Below are 16,182 nucleotides of genomic sequence, written 5' to 3' on the forward strand. Positions count from 1 at the left end.
ACAATAGATGCATATGGACCAATAGGTCTTTTTCTAAAGCAACAACAACCACCATGTCTTTATAGGAAATGTTTCCTGCTTTAAGGAGCTTATAGTCTAAAAACAAAGGAGGAGGAGAGAAGCCCTGGGATATGTGGTAAGAATGCAAGCAAACATGGCTGCACACAGATTTGGCAAAGCTTAAGGTTGAGAGAGCAGGTATATGGGATGAAATAATACAGACCTCGGCAATGCAGAAGCAATGTGAAAGGTGTGAGCGTGAAACTTCGGAAGGCATGAGTGCAAATTTGTGCAGGACCTTTGTTCTGGGTGGACATCTTACCATGAGGTCAGATGAACGAATATCCACTGGTGGTTGTTAAGGGCAGCAGAATGGAAGAGACAGAGATCTGATCCATGGGCACAGGGGTTCCTGGGGAAGCCCTATGAAGATGAATGAGAGCAGCATAAAAGAGTCAGAGGAGCCAGGATGGTATTCTGGCCACCAAGACGGCATCTAATGGGAAAGTAGTATGGAAGCTGGTCTTCAGCCAGGCGTGGTCCTTCGCTAACAAACACATTCCATCTCCTTATACAGTGTTTTAATAGCTGCTCTTATTTATGGTTTTGTATGTTGTTGGGTCCATTTTAAAGGTGCCCTGGCCCTCCCGAGACTACGAAGCAGCCTGAAAACACAATAAAGAGCATTGTTTTCCAGTTCCTCTTGCTGCAGGCCCCTTGGGCCACATTGTACTATTCTGGCAGCTGCAGCCCTGTGATCTATCTCTGTGTACATCTTGTACATTAATGGAAATGTGTCAGCCATCATCATTATTGCTTTTTAACTAGCCTCTGCTGATTGAAAAATTGACATCACCCTCCTGCTTTGAAGGCAGCAAGAAGCACAGCCATTTGTGGGAGTATCAGATGCAGATCACAAAACAAACAGATGTTAGTGGCCAAATCTGGGAAATTTGATTAGCCGCGTCACATGCAGGGCAGCTGGGGACATTTCTGGCAATGTTTTGGCCTCGTTTAAATATTTAACTGGAGTTTAGAGCATACATAGCACCTTTTTAAAAAAGAATTCTTTATTTTGTAATGTCTTCGTTGGCCTCAGAAGCCACTTTTAAGATGCTGAGAATGTCTTTATGCCCTTAGATGGGAGCTTTTCATCTTCAGGGACTGAGGAACATAGGAAGCTATCTTAAACTTGTCTGTCTGGCCCAGTGTTGTTTCGTCTGACTGGTAGTTCCTGGGAGTTTCACGCAGAGGCCTTTCCCCTTACCTGCTGCCTGATGGTTTCGACTGGAGTAGTTGCTGGGGATTGAATATATACTCACAACCCAGAGCTATTTTATCTTCCCCAAGCCTGAGTTGGCTGTGACCCAGCCACACCCAATTCAAGCCAGTCTCTGCTCCCAGCAAAAAGCAACTTGACAGAGAGAAGCCCTGAACAGCGATTCGTTCAGAGATGCGGCGGCCAGCCTCCTCGGAGTGGGTAATTGTGCTGGGAATAATTGACTTATCCGATCACACCTAATGCAGTAAGACAGCGGGGGAAACTGCCCTTAATGAAGACTGAGTGGAAGGTGGCAGGGCCAGAGCAGTGATTCATTCTGGCACACAGCAGGTCTCTGACACCACCTCCAGCAGGTGCATGCTTCAGTCTCACAGGAGCTTTTAATTATGTGTGGCAACATGAGGTTCCGTGACTGATAGCATTTCCTAACACAAGATACAGTGAAAGACGCTGCATTTGATGCATTTAAGAAAGCAAAAGAAAACCTTACAGTGTAGATTAGGGGTAATGAAACCTTTTGCATCCCAGTCATCGCATTTCCATCTAGCTAATCTCAGGTGGGGTGCATGATTCAAAAGGCGGGGGTGGGGTGGGCCAGAAGCAAAAGTAAGCAGAGCCATGAATGTAAGTGCTTCCTAGGCTGCATACACTTGCCCCCCCCCCCAGGCAAGGAAGAGGCTTTATCAGAGTTGAAGAACACATTCTAGCCAGGAAGGATATGAAAGGTGTGGCTTGGGTTGAGGTATGTGGCCTTGGAAGGTTCCCATGGGTCAGTTATAGATGTCTACATGGCCACATGCAGGCTCCAGGCCATCCCCTGGAATAGAGCCATCAGCAGCTAAACACAGCCTTCATATCTAGAGGCAGTAGTCACCTACATGCAAAGACAGGCTTTGGCGGATTGAGACCAATAGTGGGTCTAACGTTCAAGAAGGCAGTTTGTGCACATGCTGTAGAGGGAGGGGGGGGGAGATGGGGCTTGTCAACCTGGGAAGGGAGCCCACCTTGGAGAAGGAAAATGGATCCTAAACCTCCTCTGCCTTGCGGGGTATCTTCAGGAGAAGAAGAGCTTACCCTACACCAATCCGGAGCAGACCCCCTAAAATGATTGGGTGGTGCCAGAGGTTCCAGGGGGCACCACAAAGTCCCCAGATCGAGACAAAGCTCTCCGGGTGTCTTCCTCTGGAATGCAGTACGGGACGGTCATAACTCTTCAGTCCTGTTGCGCAGCAGCGACACATACCCCAAGATATGTGCACACTCAAAACAGCAGAGTAAAGCTAGAAGCTGAGGCTATGAGGTGTGGCATCGTAAGTACTGTAATTTATTAAGCAATAAATACAGGACAAAACAATCATGGCGTCCTCTCACATCTTCTCCAAGAGAGAGAGAGAAAGTACAAAAGTACAATACAATGGAAGAGATAGGACTGGCTTCCGTTTCCCGCACTTTCCAAGCATGGAATGTAAACACAGACATGTGTTGTAACAATCACACATCCAGCAAAGGGAGAGAATGAAAATGCAGACAGGTGGGGCCTTGTGCGCCTCCGTCTGGCAACTCCTGCAGCCAAGCTGATGCCAAACGTATTGCTCTGCTTTCCTTTGGACCACATCAGCGAGGCCAAGAGGAGGGTCTTGTTATCTGTGCAACCTAGAACTTCCATGCACACTATCTAGGCTTGTGCCCCAGGGAGGCCCCCATTGTCTCTCGAGACAGACGGATGCCAACAATACCCCTGATGTTGGTGACAAAGAAGAGGAAAAAGGTAAGCCACCTTCCTACCTTGATTGTGAGCTTTCAGAGGTACCACAATGGCTGCTGAAATGCTGGGCTGGATGACCTTTTGCCAAGACGTCTTTTGCCAAATCTGTGGGAGGCGAGTAGTTGATGAATTACTTAATGGATGCTTTAGTTGAGATTCCTGCATTGTAGGGGTTTGGACTAGATGACCCTCGGGGTCCTTTCCATCTCTACAGTTCTATGATTCTATTATATTATTCTATGAATTCAAGTAAGTAGAAGCACATTCTTTATGGAAAGGCACCTGTAATTGAGACTGACAGTGCACCAGCTCTGCTTTTAGATGATGTCCAAATGCTCACCATCCAATACTCTTGAGATTGAAAATTTTGCAGCACTGTCTGCTTCTGCAGCACAGTTTTCTCTCTAGTTTGATGCAACTCGGGGATTCTGCAGGGCAGAGCATCTCTGCTAAGGGGGTGTGTGTGTGCATTTTTATTATTCTAGCAAAATACAAATAATGATGGGAGTTGATTTCCCATGCAGCCGTGAGGCCTGACAATTCCTGCTTAGAAATGAATTCTTTCCCACCTCCTTTGAGAAACACAATTATCTTTTTTTTAAAAAAAGCTTTGTAAAGTGTAATAGCAGCATATTAGTATACCACAAGCCCATAGCCAGAATATGTTATCCCCTTTTAAACATCTCTCTGCCATCCATCAGGGGGGGGGGAGGGATTTCTGCTTCCCCCACCCCCTCTCTGTTTAAGAAACCACTTTCTGGAGGGTGAGGTGGAGATTACTGTATCTTGGCAGGAGAGGAAAGGCAGCCAGCCCAAGGTTGCTACTACTGCAACATCAGATTAAAAATCTATGCCATCCTCTTCCAAAACAGGACTAATTTCTCTCGACAGTCTGAAATATTAGCAATACAAATCCATCTGCATGACGGGCAAACTGTACATAAACATATGTACATATGGCACACAGTGGCCGCTGGTTCCCAAGGGACCATTTCCTCTCTCTCTCCTTCCCCAAATTGTGAAACTATAAAAAGCAACCAGACGAGGATGTGTGATCAGTTTGTACCAGGAGCAATTTGCAAGAGTTAGTCAAGAAGGGAGGACTGAATTGGTACAAGGCAACGTTCCTTGTGTTTATGAACAGAGCTCTGAGCAGTCTGTGGCCGTGCCGATACTTCAACATTATGAAATTCTTCATACATATTCAAGCTGCTTCTCTTCCCCTCCCTCTGCGGAATAAACACTAAGAAGGCTATAAGGAAGCACAATGCAATGATGGATTGTTCCTTATATTGAATATGAAAAGCTTTCCTTTTGGAAGGCACAATGGGGTAGGGAAGGTGTTTGTTTTAAAAAACAACAATCACAGAGAAAGGAAAAGAATTGGTATACTTTTAATAAATGAAATTTGCTCTCCTGATGGTGTTTTTCTGCAACTGCTTAGCATTTACTCCGCAGACTTCATTGATGATGACAGAGGGGAGGTATCCGTGGTGCATAAGCCTGAGGTTCACAGAATCCAGATAAGTCTTTTGTTTTATTTTTTAAACGTATGTCCTCCTCTTTTAAAAAAAGGGGGGTTCCCTGTGGGAGGGGCAAAATTTTACCTAGGAATAAGACAGCATGCAATTGGTAAAAAAAAAATAAAGACTCAAATCAGAACAAGAAGAACAGCAACAATTTTTGCAAAGGTTTCTCCTGGGGCCCAAAATAAAAATTAGGCGCTCAGTGAACCTCCTTTAGGGAGGTCATTCCACAAATGGGGTCCCACCACCGATACCTTCTCTTAGGTCTACCCCAGTGCAGAGGGCAGGGGAATATGTTTGAGGGCTTTCAGAGACTGTCTTAACACATGGGGCAAGCTGATCTAGAGGCTTGGGCACAAAGCCCAGTCCATATTTTTGAACTGCAGTGCCCATTATGGCCAGTGGCCAGGGACTGCTTGTTTTCAGAGTCAAAGGGGTGGTGGTGTTTTAATTATTGTTGTAAAGTGAGGGGTTTTTACTATGTTGTGGAGGGAGGCGCCAGTAAATAAACACAGCAAGCAATCAAATATTCCTCTTCGCTGGGTCGCTGGGGGTGGGGAGTGGGGCATCGCTGGCTGTCGAAGGACCCTACCGGTATGTGAGAGGCAGGGTCTCCAAGGGTGTAAAAATACATTAAACACCTGTGAAAGAGGACTTGCATTTTCTTTTTTTCTGCTTCTGTTTTCATTTAGATTAGTGGTATATATATATATATATATATATATATATATATATATAGTATTGCATTATGAAAAAACTTAATAAAATTTTATGGTGGGGAAAAAGGAAGAAGCAGAAGCAGCAGTAATGAGAAATAGAGGGCTATATTTCTTCACTCTTCTTTCCTGGGCTTATTTGAGAGAGGATTTTGTATTTACTTCACCCTGTCTCTTTTTAGATTAGCTGTTTTGTTTATTGTGTTGTATGATGAAAAAGTATCAATAAAAAAATAATGAGGAAAACAACAACAACAAGAAGATAGGAGAATAATAAAATAAATACATCCAAAGTCCCCCCCAGTGACCACTGCTGGTTACTGGGCAACTGTGGGTTTGTTGAATGAACCAATGAATTATGTCTGTTGCTAGCCCAGTGGCCATTTCCATCCTGGCCTTGCCTGCCACATCAGGTCTTTTCAGTCTATGACCCTTTATCCCTTCTTTCCTCTCTATTTCCTTCCTCACATCTCTTTCCAGCTTCTTGTCCCCTCTTTTCAATTTTCTTCTTTGCAGCTTTCCTTCAAGCTCCACTCTTGGAACGTCTTTTTAACTCCCCCACCCCGCCGCCCCTTCCCTTTGCTGGTCCTGTCGTTAGGAGAACATCACAACACCACAAAATACAAATAACTGTATAAATAAAGGACCTACCCATGAGATGTTGTCACAAAAACCGTGCACAAACACTAGGCAATGGAACGAAAAGATCCTCCTGCCCCCCTCCCCCCCCCAAATCTATGATAACCAGTGTGGTGTAGTGGTTAAGAGCGGTAGACTCATAATCTGGGGAACCGGGTTCCCGTCTCCGCTCCTCCACATGCAGCTGCTGGGTGACCTTGGGCTAGTCACACTTCTTTGAAGTCTCTCAACCCCACTCACTTCACAGAGTGTTTGTTGTGGAGGAGGAGGGGAAAGGAGATTGTTAGCCGCTTTGAGACTCCTTCGGGTAGTGATAAAGTGGGATCTCAAATCCAAACTCTTCTAAAAGTGTTCCATAACAAATGCAAACAAACTGTGAAAAACGACTCTGTGCATGTACTTTTCCTTGTTTCTTTGTTTGTTTGGTATAACAAAAAATATTTAATAAAAACATTTTTTTTTTAAAAAAGAAGAGTCCTGCTGGATGAGGTCAAATGGCACACCTCCGTTACAGAATCCTGTTCTCCCAGTGGCCAAACAGACCACTTTTGGAAGCCCACAAGCGGCCCAGAGTGCATCTGTCCGCACTCACAAGCAAGCATTTCGGAGCCTGTAATTGTTCTCAAGTACAGGCCACATAACAGCATGCTTTATTTATTTATTACTAGCTTTTCACAACATCATCAACAACGGGGTCTCAAAAGGCCCACACATAGAAAAAACCCAGAAAGAGGAAGGAGCCAGTGTGGTTTAGTGATTAGAGTGTCGGACTAGGACCTGGGAGACCACGGTTCAAATCCCCACTCAGCCGTGAAGCTCACTGGTTAACCTTGGAGTCTGTTTCTGCTGTATCTCACCTCGCAAAGCGGTTGTAAGTACAAAATGGAGAAGGGGAGTGGAGAGCCACATTGAGCCCTGTCTGGAACACTCTTAACAAGAGACACGTGTGATTTATTCTGCTGGTGATAACCAAAGGGTTGATTAATGTGTAATGTACTCTCTATTGCATTATATCAGGCACCCCCAAACTTTGGCCCTCCAGATGTTTCGGACTACAACGCCCATCTTCCCCGACCACTGGTCCTGTTAGCTAGGGATCATGGGAGTTGTAGGCCAAAACATCTGGAGGGCCGCAGTTTGGGGATGCCTGCATTATGTTCCCAGGATGGTTATACAAATGTTACGACAAAAACCCAAAGCTATAATCCAGAAGCAATGGGGATGTTTGAATGAATATTTAGTAAAACAGAGTCCGGGTACAAAAAATTGGTTGTGTTTGGAATAACTTTGCGGAAAATATAAAAAGAATTCAAAAATTAATGGTTTATATGAGGATTATATGAGAAAGGGTAAATAAGGAAGAACAGAGGATTTTCATTTAAGATAAAAAAGAGCTGTGTGGGAAAGTGGTGGAAGTCTTTTATAAATTCTTTTTTTCTTTTTTTTTCTTTATTGTGGTTATTTCTTTTTGTTGTTGTTATTTCTTTTTTTGGATATAATGGAAAAATATGTATATAAGTTTTTGCATAATAGTGTGCTTAAAGTTATGCAATGTCTGTTTCTTTATTTTCTTTTTAAAGATTTAATATTGTATTGCAATAAATATTTTTAAAAAATTATATTCCCAGGATGATTATACGAATGTTACACAACTCCTTGTGAATTTTTTCCCTATACAGTAGAAACTGTTACGAAAACAAACACAGCAAATAAAACAACGGAAAAATAAAAGCGGTTGCAATAACTGTCTTATTATCTTAAAATCTGCAAAGTTTTGGCAGGTTTTGCAGTGCTTTCAACAACTGAGCTGCTTGAACCCTCCCGCCACTCGGCCTAATCCACACCTGCCCTTGTGTTGAGGAACTAGAGGATGTGGCATGAGGTTGGGCGGAAAGAAAAAGGAGGGAAGAAAACAGGGAATGGATAAAACTGGTAAGAGAGAGAAAGGAAAAGCATGTGATTTGCACAGGAAAAGGTGCAAGTCCAATCCCTGACATCTCTGGATAATGGTGAGAAAACCACTTCCGCATCACACGGAGGTGGTTTTGTGGGCTTGCTCAGAGAGCTCAGCCCCCTCGCGAGGTGGGAGTTCCCGCCTCCGTCATAGCCGGGCCGACCAATGGGGTCGGCCGGGAGGTGGGGCTTCCCTTCTTTTAAACAAACTGGAGGTGGGAACTCAGCCTCTTTCGCCCCGGCTCCCAGCTCGATCGGATCACCCACCCGCCCGCCCTTTAGGCTAGGCAGGTTAGGCCAACGCTGCTATGGACTTTGGTTGGTCGCCTCGGTTGGCCGGGGGGCCTGGTAGGACTTTTTCCACTTGGACTAGCCAAGCTGGTTTTTTCGCCTACCTCATAGCAATTCGTCACAACTTGGTTTGGCGGTTAGGCATTGGAAATTTGCATAAATGGAGAAGGGGGGCAGATTGCGTCATCCTCTGCCCGAAATTGGAGATTTAATCCCGTTAAAGGGGTTCCGAGGGCGGTAGCTTTGTCCTGAGCCTGCGGAGGTCAGGGCCTTAAGGCACCCCCCAACGGTGGCCACAGGAGGTGTCTCAGTAGATGTACATCATTGGGCTCCTTTCTGGTGGTCAATTTCTCCCAGACTGTAACACACGGGTTGCAGTCGGATATAGCCGGTTAGGTTCCAATGCCTAAGCCAATACCGCTCCACATCCGAAACCAATAAAGTTGTGGCCTTTGTTCACCCACGTAAAATCTATTCACTGTGTCTTGTGTCTTATTTCTTGGGGAGGGAGGGACATTGCCACACAAAGAGCCTTGCCTGAACCTCTGGAGAGCCACTGGCAGTACTGAGCCAGAAGGACCACAGGGTGAACTGATATAAGACAGCTCCCTGCGTTTCCTCCTCTATGTGTTTTCTTTGTAGAAAAGCTGGCATTTGTCTATTCTTTTTTCCAGTGCTGAATGATCCATTTTAAAGAAATATTTTTTGTGTGATAGCGGATGCAATCAGATGCCAGCAAAGCTTCTAATCACCTGAAATCATAGGTGAACAAAAGAGAGAAATAAAAGGTAAAAAGGCAAAGGACCCCTGGAATAATAATAATAATAATAATTTATTATTTATACCCCGCCCATCTGGCCGGGTTCCCCCAGCCACTCTGGGCGGCTTCCAACAAAACAGAAATTCTAAAATACAGAAATCCATCAAACATTAAAATACAGAAATCCATCAAACATTAAAAGCTTCCCTAAACAGGGCTGCCTTGAGATGCCTTCTAAAGGTCTGGTAATTGTTGTTCTCTTTGACCTCTAGTGGGAGGGCATTCCACAGGGTGGGTGCCACTACCGAGAAGGCCCTCTGCCTGGTTCCCTGTAACTTGGCTTCTCGTAATGAGGGAACCGCCAGAAGGCCCTCGGAACTGGACCTCAGTGTCCGGGCAGAACGATGGGGGTGGAGACGCTCCTTCAGGTATACCGGACCGAGGCCATTTAGGGCTTTAAAGGTCAACACCAACACTTTGAATTGTGCTCGGAAACGTACTGGGAGCCAATGTAGGTCTTTCAGGACCGGTGTTATGTGGTCTCGGCGGCCGCTCCCAGTCACCAGTCTAGCGGCCGCATTCTGGATTAGTTGTAGTTTCCGGGTCACCTTCAAAGGTAGCCCCACGTAGAGCGCATTGCAGTAGTCCAAGTGAGAGATAACTAGAGCATGCACCACTCTGGAGAGACAGTCAGTGGGCAGGTAGGGACTCAGCCTGCGTACCAGATGGAGCTGATAAACAGCTGTCTTGGACACAGAGTTGACCTGTGCCTCCATGGACAGCTGTGAGTCTAAGATGACTCCCAGGCTGCGCACCTGGTCTTTCAGGGGCACAGTTACCCCATTCAGGACCAGGGAGTCCTCCACACCCGCCCGCCTCCTGTCCCCCACAAACAGTACTTCTGTCTTGTCAGGATTCAATCTCAATCTGTTAGCCGCCATCCATCCTCCAACCGCCTCCAAGCACTCACACAAGACCTTCACCGCCTTCACTGGTTCTGATTTAAAAGAGAGGTAGAGCTGGGTATCATCAGCATACTGATGGACACCCAGCCCAAACCCCCTGATGATCTCTCCCAGCGGCTGCATATAGATGTTAAAAAGCATGGGGGAGAGGACAGAACCCTGAGGCACCCCACAAGTGAGAGCCCAGGGGTCTGAACACTCATCCCCCACCACCACTTTCTGAACACGGCCCAGGAGGAAGGAGCGGAACCACTGCATAACAGTGCCCCCAGCTCCCAAACCCTCTAGACGATCCAGAAGGATGTTATGGTCGATGGTGTCAAAAGCCGCTGAGAGATCCAGCAGAACAAGGAAACAGCTCTTACCTTTGTCCCTAGCCCGCCGGAGATCATCGACCAGTGCGACCAAGGCAGTTTCAGTCCCATGATGAGGCCTGAATCCTGACTGGAAGGGATCCAAATGGTCCGCTTCTTCCAGGCGTGCCTGAAGTTGTTCAGCAACCACTCGCTCAATCACTTTGCCCAAGAATGGAAGATTTGAGACTGGGCGATAGTTGGCCATATTGGCCGGATCTAAAGATGGTTTTTTAAGAATCGGTTTAATAACCGCCTCTTTCAGCGGGTCTGGGAAGGCTCCTTCATGGAGAGAAGCATTTACCAACCCGCGAAGCCCATCGCCCAGCCCTTCCTGGCTAGCTTTTATAAGCCAGGATGGGCAAGGATCAAGGAGACAGGTGGTTGGTTTCACTCGTCGAAGCAGCCTGTCCACATCCTCGGAGGTAACAGATTGAAATTGATCCCACAAAACTTGACTAGACAGGACTCTAGCACTCCCCCGCCCCGGCCCTGCTCCCACGGTGGAGTCTACCTCTTCCCGAATCTGAGCGACTTTATCTGCAAAAAACTTTGCAAAATCATTGCAGGAGATCATGTGGCCCGTACTGGGCCCGGATGGAGCAGGTGGTTCCGCTAAATTGTGAACCACCTGGAAGAGTCTCCTGCTGCTGTTTTCTGCAGATGCGATGGAGATGGCGAAGAAGGTCCTTTTCGCCGTCGCCATTGCCACTTGGTAGGCTCGAAGTTGAGCTCTAGCCCGTGTCCGGTCTGATTCAAAATGAGTTTTCCGCCACCGGCGCTCTAGCCGTCTCAACGACTGTTTCATCGCCCTCAGTGCCGGGGAAAACCACGGGGCTGTCCGGGCTCCATGCAATCTGAGAGGGCGCTTCGGAGCCAGACAGTCAATAGCGCTGGTTAACTCCGCATTCCAGCGGGCCACCAGGGAATCAGCTGAAAGGCCATCGACATGGGATAAAACATCCCCTACCACTCTCTGGAAGCCAATTGGATCCATTAAGTAGCGGGGGCGGACCATCCGAATCGGTCCCACCTCCCTGCAGAGGGGAAGGGTTGCGGAGAAGTCCAGTTGCACCAGAAGGTTAAGTACAGTCAAAGGCGACTATGGGGTTGCAGCGCTCATCTCGCTTTCAGGCCGAGGGAGCCGGCGTTTGTCCACAGACAGCTTTCCGGGTCATGTGGCCAGCAGGACTAAACCGCTTCTGGCACAACGGAACACCGGACGGAAACCAGAGTGCATGGAAATGCCATTTACCTTCCCACCGCCACAGTACAGTGGTACCTCGGGTTACTACAAATGCTTCAGGTTACAAATGCTTCAGGTTACAAACTCCACTAACCCAGAAATAGTACCTCGGGTTAAGAACTTTGCTTCAGGATGAGAACAGAATCGTGCTCCGGCGGTGCAGTGGCAGCACAAGTGGTGCTTCAGGTTAAGAACAGTTTCAGGTTAAGAACGGACCTCCGGAACGAATTAAGTTCTTAACCCGAGGTACCACTGTACCTCTTTATCTACTTGCACTGGGATGCTTTCGAACTGCTAGGTTGGCAGGAGCTGGGACAGAGCAACGGGAGCTCACTCCGTCATGGGGATTCAAACTGCTGACCTTCTGATCGGCAAGCCCAAGAGGCTCAGTGGTTAGACCACAGAGCCACCAGCGCAGTATGTGATGGATTTTTTTGCCCCGTGTAGAACCAAATCTACCCATTTCCATTGTTTTGGGGACAGAGTTAAATCTACCACCCTTCTTTCTCTGAGCTCAATAAACCCTGAGGTTTAACCATCCTCTGTTGTTCAGTTGTATCAGAACCCAGGAACATCTTTACCTAGCGGCCAGCATAGCCTTTAAACTCTATTGTTTTCCTTTTTGAATCTCCTCTGACTCGTGTCTTTGCAGGTCGATATAATCACATCACTGGAAAGGCCCTCAATGATCTAATTGGTTTGGTTGGTAAACACATCTCAGAGGAGAAATAGCACACAGCCAACATTAATTGCACAGCTCCTGCAAGGAACGGCAGTGTTTTCTAAGGATTCCTCTCCGTGCTGACAATGGAGAAGCTCTGTGGTTTGCCTGGCTGGTAACAGCAGCCACCTCCAACTTTCATTATTCCTAAATTGTGAATTGAACGATGAGCAAAAGAGAATTGACAGAGCTACTAATAGCAGCATTTTAAAAGTTATCACACTTTCAGAAGCCTTATAAGATTTCATTAACGTTAATGCAATTCACCCCTGGACATGAGTGATAAAAACCATACTCTTCCAATTGTGTAATAGGTCTATCATCCGTATTATTGCCGCTATTGGTTTCTTTTAAGTACACAATATGTCCTGGGGGAGATGTGGGGAGGGGAAAAGAGATAGCATCTTTTTGCAGAAAGATTCTTCAAAAAGGAACTTATTAATCATGGCTGTATCTTGTGAAGCTGTCATAAAATTGACAACTGAGAAGGCGTCTTCTTGAACTGCCACCAAACATGCCCATAGGAACAGGATTGTTAGGACTGTAGTTGTCAACAAAGGAGTGTGTGTTTGGAATGTAAGTTGAGTGCTTAATGTGTACAACTGGACATTGTGCACATTCACCAGGCCTCATGGAGAATGTGCACATAATCCGCGCATGAAGAGGGAATGGTGCACATTTCCCAGTCATGCAAAATCCCCAACAGGCCTTAGCGAATGTATACATCTCAGCTGCACTTTGTATGTTCTATGGGCGATATGCATAGTCTCTAAGACCCTGCATTGCAGGGGGTTGAGCTAGATCAGGGATAGGCAAACTCGGCCCTCCAGATGTTTTGGGACTACAATTCCCATCATCCCTGACCACTGGTCCTGTAAGCTAGGGATGATGGGAGTTGTAGTCCCAAGACATCTGGAGTTTGCCTATGCCTGAGCTAGATGACCCTCAGGATTCCTTCCTACTCTACAATTCTATGAGTCAAGTCCCCTCACCCAGTCTCTTGTTTGGACGTACACAAGCTTTGCCTCCTGGGATTCTTCTGGCCCACTGCCTAATGTTATCTGGCCCACTAGATCCCCCCCCCATCAAGCAGCCTATCAGTAGGAAGAAGGGGTGGGACTTCAAATGGTCCCAGTGCAGCAGACCCCTTCTTAGAGGGCTTGAGCATGGGGCAGGAGCAGAAGGAAAAGAAAAGGGGTTTAAATCAACCCCTTTGAGTTTGGTACAGACACCAGTACTTGCTACAAAATTGTAAGCTTGATCAGGAGCGCCACGCCTGCATCGAGGCACTCACATGTTAGGCCACATTTTTGGTGCAAAGCGAAGCAGGGAAGTAATGCCTGGAGTTCAGAAGTGACTCAGCAATTTGAGTGGCTTTTCAGCCCGGACAACAAAGACGGCAGTCATGTCCTTAAGTTTCTTTTTAATAAGATTACTCAATTGCTTGTTACCTGGAGCTCTCGAGTCTGCCATAAATCGTTATGTCCTTACAAGAAAAGTCGCCCGCTCTTTGTGAAGTGTCCCTTATTCCTCCTGGATCCAGGGTGCTCAGCGGCCTCTCGCACTCTCCATCTTCGCAGGGATTGTTTGAGGGGGCAGCCAGAGTATTGGCTGTGGAAAGTGAGCCAGTCGCCTTGCAGCAAGTAGAAGTATCCCATAAGCTGTCGGTGCTGCTGAAGGAATCAGGCAGATGTGTACAACACATCCATAGATCTGCTGGGTTGAAAAGTACTGTTGCAGGTTTGGGGGCGGGAGTCAATCTGAGTCCCTTCCAATTCCTGGGATTCTGTATCGGTAGGGTGGAATGCAAGCTTGCCAAAGCAGTCCCTTTGTCAAGGCCAGTGGTTTCCAAGCAGTGTGCCACGGGTACCGCAGGCAACACTGCCCTCTGCCCCTTTTTCCTCCCCCCCCCTCTTCTGATGCTGCTCTCTTGCATCTCTGCCTCCTTGCAGGCTTGCACAGCTGTTTGTTGCAGCAGCCCTGGCTACAAGCTCTGCAGGCGAATAGTGCCTCTGGGGCTGGCCAGGGGGTGCTGGTTGCCAGGAACTTAGCTGGCCTCAGAGTAAGCAAGCAGGCAGGCGAGGGAGCCCAGCCAGCCAGTCCACCGGCCCTTGCTGTTGGGAATGGACAGACAAGTGGGAGGCTACGCAAGCAGACAGGCAGTGCACTGTCCTTTCTTGTGCTTGCTGTGTGCAAGGCCTGCTTGGGAGCTGAGTGCCCAGTGCTGAAGGGGAGCCCGTTGCTGCTACTGTGGCCTCCCAAGGGAAGGTGCTGGCCTCATGTTCACCTTTGACCAGGCCCCATTGGGCCACTAAGGCTGAGGGCATCCTCTGTCCAGGCCCCTGCGGGGCAGTGTGAGGAGGCACCTCTCTTTAGGGCGAGGGGGGGCAGCTCTGAGACCAGGGACAGCAGCAGCAGATGCCCAGAGGAGTCCCAAGGAGAGGGGAGAAGAGAGGAGGCTGAGGGAACCCTCCACAAAGAGTTTGGATTTGATATCCCGCTTTATCACTACCCTAAGGAGTCTCAAAGCGGCTAACCACCTCCTTTCCCTTCCTCCCCCACAACAAACACTCTGTGAGGTGAGTGAGGCTGAGAGACTTCAGAGAAGTGTGACTAGCCCAAGTTCACCCAGCAGCTGCATGTAGAGGAGTGGGGATGCGAAACAGGACCCCCAGATTACAAGTCTACCATTCTTAACCACTACACCACACTGGCTCCCCACAAGGGAGGGTGTTCGAAAAAGGGTGGAGAAGCTCTGCAGGCAAGGGGTGACATAACTGGGCTCCTGAGCCCCACGGGGTGCCACAGAAAGAATGACGTTGGTCAAGGAGCTGTGGACTCAAAAAGTTGAAAAACTCTGGTCTAGGCAATGGCTTTGGCCGACTGGTTAAGCAACACAATTTACCATAACCAAAGAAGTTCCTCGGTGCCATAGGACAAATGGGTTGGTCTCCCTGCCCTACACCTGCTAGATAAGAGAATAGCCAGAGTAGTGTGTGAGGAAGCAGGAAGCCCTCTTGAAGCTGGGCACAGAGTCATTCTTGCTCTGTGCTGGATCCAGAGCTGAGATGAATGAATCCAGTGGTTTACTTCCAGTGGGTCTATCATTCATACTATTGCCACTGTTTGTTTCCTTTAAGTACACAATACTGTGAGAAAAGCAGAAGAGAGAGAGAGAAGCAGATTGTATCACTTTGCAGTAAGATTTTTCAACGGGCTGCACTCAAGGGTACTAAAGGAGCTTGCGGAGGCAATCTCAGAGCCTCTGTCTATAGTTTTAGAGAGTTCTTGGAGGACAGATGAGGGCCGTGCAGAATGGAGGTTTTTGTCCCCATCTTCAAAAAAAAGGGGGGGGGAGAAGACCCAGGTAACAACTGACTGGTGAGATCGACATCAATAGGTCCCAGAACAGATAATTATACAGTCAGAAAAGGAAGCTTAGAAAACACTTAGTAAAGGATGCTACTAAGCCTTCGGAAGGCACTTGAGAACCCCAGGAATTTCTTACTGCTCAGAGATTGGGAGGGCATTTGGAGGTAAGGGTGGGAGGCTGAGTTGTAGAGAGGGACCTTCTCTGCTTCAATTAAAATCTGAGCTGGAGAATAACTCCCAGGTCTGATTAAAATCTGCTGGACAATAAAAACATAAGAGGAGCCTCCTGGATCCGGCCAACGGCCCACCCAATCCAGCATCCTGTACTCACCGTAGCCAAGCAGATGCTTGCGGGAAACCTACAAACAGGATTGGAGTACACTCTCCCTTCCTATAGTTTCCCAAAACTGGTATTTGGAAGCATTGCTTCCTCCAACTGTGGAGGCAGAACATAGTTCTCATGGCTAGTAGCCATCAATTGCCCTTTCCTCCGTCAATTTGTCTAATCCTCTTTTAAAGCCGTCTAGGTTGTTTGCCACCTCTGCCTTCTGTGAGAGTGAGTTCCAGGCCTGATCAGACTGCCATGCCTGATT

This window comes from Zootoca vivipara, chromosome 8 (genome assembly GCF_963506605.1).
Source record: "Zootoca vivipara chromosome 8, rZooViv1.1, whole genome shotgun sequence".
Taxonomy (NCBI): domain Eukaryota; kingdom Metazoa; phylum Chordata; class Lepidosauria; order Squamata; family Lacertidae; genus Zootoca; species Zootoca vivipara.